The following is a 3,359-nucleotide window of genomic DNA, read 5'->3' on the forward strand; positions in this document are numbered from 1 at the left end:
CGCGGGGCCTGCAGCGTACCTGAGCCACGTGTCACTCCTGGGGGGGGAGGTGGCAGGCGGACTGCCTGCAAGCTCCGTGCTGCTTTTTTGAGCAGGGGGAGGCTGCAGAGAGGATCCACGCAGTGTGCCCTGCCTTGGCTCGCCCCGTCCCCATGGGCGGCTTGCTCCGCCCCTGGCTGCAGGGTGCGCACACCACCCCGGGCACCAGAGCAGCTAGCTACACCACTGTAGCCAAGAAGCCCTGTTTCTGTTGTCATTCCACATTTGTTAATGATGGGTGTGGAATCTCTTGCTGCTACGCAGGCGCCCGTATTTGATGCCCATAGTCTTCCTTTGAGAAGTGTCAATGGATTGTGGCGGAACCATTTGCCTTTCAGCCAATCAGGAGGCCTCTCTGCTCAGCTCCCACCTTCTTGCCTTTGCAAGCCCATCAGAGGTATGGGATGTAACAGGGAGGAGGGCAGCTTTATGCCAGTCTCGTAGCAGAAATATAGTGCATCCATTTCCCTTTGATTGAGGAGTTTGTCCTTTCAAACGTGTGAGTTAGCAAGAATGGAAGCTGCTGCCATAAATTTAGGAGCTCTCTATTTTAAAGTTCTAATTTATCCTATTTATACTATTTATTGTTTAAGAAGAATGGGTGGGTGAAACATTGGGGGTTTCTTTGCATGAATCCTAGCAAGCAGGACGTCGATGGCAGAAGCTGTTTGCAGGTACACCATTGTCACAGAAGCTGGAGGCATATTAGAGCTCTGTAGCGGCAGCGGCTGTTTTCAAAGAGCTAGGATCCATTTGCAAGGAGGAATCACCAATTTACTTTGACCTGTGTTAGTGATGGTTGTTGAATGATGGGAACTGGACTTTGAATATTCACATGCAAAACATACCCTATTTCGTTGCGCTGTGGGTCTTTGCCTAAGGTTAGTCAGATGCTGCCCCTGGGATGGGATGGGGGGAGACCGAGAGAGAATACAGGATTCCTCAGATGACCTGTATATTGAACATGTGTCCTGAATTGCTTGCACAAAGCTTACGGGGAAAGGTAGATTGTACCCGGTCTCTACAGAGCAATCTGAATTGTTTGTAGTGAGGCTATATGACAATGAGCATTCATCCTGCATTCATCCTGATCTGCTTGTGGGAATATTTACATCTCCATGTGTTAGCTCATACCATACTTTTCACAGCATTTTGCCATTACTTCCCTAAGTGCAAACTCTTTGCTTTTAAAGCGCATTTGTAGCAAGAGCGCTTTAATCCACTTTAACTGCGCAAACCCGAAATTTCCGGTATGCACTCGAACTCTTCCTGCAAAATAGTGACAGTCTGGAGGCAGCCAAAACTCACCTAGGCAGCTCGCCACAGAGGCAATATTTCAGACGGAGACTTCCTGATTGGCAGCTCTGCCTCGTAGCCAATATCTGGCACCAGTTTTCTCGAACAAAAAGCAGGACAAAATAAACGCGGGCGTGCTCTGGGAACCAAAGTCTTTCTCAAACAACCATCCGTTCTCTTCCTAGCCATCATTTCCAGCCTAAAACAAGAGTTAAGAACCAGGAGGGGGCAACTCCTCATTAAATGACATTTATATTTTGCTGATAAAGTGATGGATTTTTTTAAATTGAAAAAAGGTAGGGGGGCACAGAACTCTACACTCAGCCGAACGAGTAAAAGCCATGCGGGAAGTGGAATGTTTCAGAAGATAATTTTTCAGTGTCATTGCCCACTTCGGAACAGACTGTGTTTTGGGCTGTGCAAGACCTGTTCGAAGGCAAAGCTGTTCCGTCACGTCTTCCTCACTGATGAGAAACGTCGGCTCCTCCGTGGGCTGCAATTCCAGGTGATGGGAAGCAACAGCCGCTTCTATGCAAACTCTCCAGGTGAACGTTACCTCTCCAGCCTCTGCCATTTTGCATGTGCTTAAAACTTTTTGGCACTGCGGACAACAGTACATAAACAACATCAGTGTCTTCCAGATGTGGACATATAAGCCTCTGGGGACAGGAAAGGGCCCCAACAATGAATGTGACAAGAGACTCATCCACTTTTTGTGACACCTCCGATTTTCTACCTCTGACCCAATGAGCCATCTCGCAGGACAACGGACACAACTCGGCAACGGTCTTCTCGGTTGTCCAAGAAAACTGTTTGTTGTTAGAACAGGTGCACCAAATGCCACAACTCATCAACACATCCCCCCTCCACCTTTGGAACGCACCCTTCTTCCACAAGCCACAAGTCCCATACATTTTCCTGGAGTTGTAACTTCCGCTGGGGAGCCAAAACACATTAATGCATCACAAGAGGGTTAACGGGGTGGGTAGCTAATAATCAAAGGCTCCTCTGAGCTCAAAGAATCCAGGTTGCCCCTTTTCTCTGCATGAGTCTCTGCCCCAAGAGCACCGGAGCTGCTCTCATGCCTGTGACTTTATATGGGAAGGGGAGCATCGCCCCTCTGAGGGAAAAGGAACCCTGTTTGTTACATGCTCAGAAAAAGCAAACCCTTTTGAGGGTGTGTGTATGTAAAAAAATAACACGTGCTTCCAATTTTAATTCAGGGGGAAAGTGTACCTCGGCTACCAAAAGTTTGGAAATGACCATTCCGTAGGAGCAGGAATGTGTGAATGGTGGAAAAGCAGTTTTGCTACAATTCCAACTTGATGTGCTCATTTGAAACACGGTTTGTTCTCCTCTCCCTGCCCTACAGAGCTGCCTCTCCCCATCTCTGCCCCACCATCGTTCTCGCTTTACCCCCGGGTTTCTTTCCCCACTTCCAACAACAGCAACACACAAGGTTTTCGCCACCCCAGCAGCTCACACACACTGGGAGGGAATCTTTGGTGCAGGCTGGCCATACCGTATGGGTTAAAGGTAAAGGTAAAGGGACCCCTGACCATTAGGTCCAGTCGTGACCAACTCTGGGGTTGCGGCGCTCATCTCGCTTTATTGGTTGAGGGAGCCGGCGTACAGCTTCCGGGTCGTGTGGCCAGCATGACTAAGCCGCTTCTGGCGAACCAGAGCAGCGCATGGAAACGCCGCTTACCTTCCCGCCGGAGCTGTACCTATTTATCTACTTGCACTTTCAAACTGCTAGGTTGGCAGGAGCTGGGACTGAAGAACGGGAGCTCACCCTGTCACGGGGATTCGAACCACCAACCTTCTGATTGGCAAGCCCTAGGCTCTGTGGTTTAACCCACAGTGCCACCCGCGTCCCTACAGCATGGGTTACGGGGACCTCGATACAGGCATTATCCTACCTTTTCCCTCCTCTTAGGGCTTGGGCAAGTCTTAACTGTTCCCACCAAGGAGTGGGAAACGGCTGTATACAATAATCATTTGCAATTTCCCCCACGGGGCAC

Source organism: Podarcis bocagei (assembly GCF_964188305.1).
Source record: "Podarcis bocagei genome assembly, chromosome: 5".
Taxonomy (NCBI): domain Eukaryota; kingdom Metazoa; phylum Chordata; class Lepidosauria; order Squamata; family Lacertidae; genus Podarcis; species Podarcis bocagei.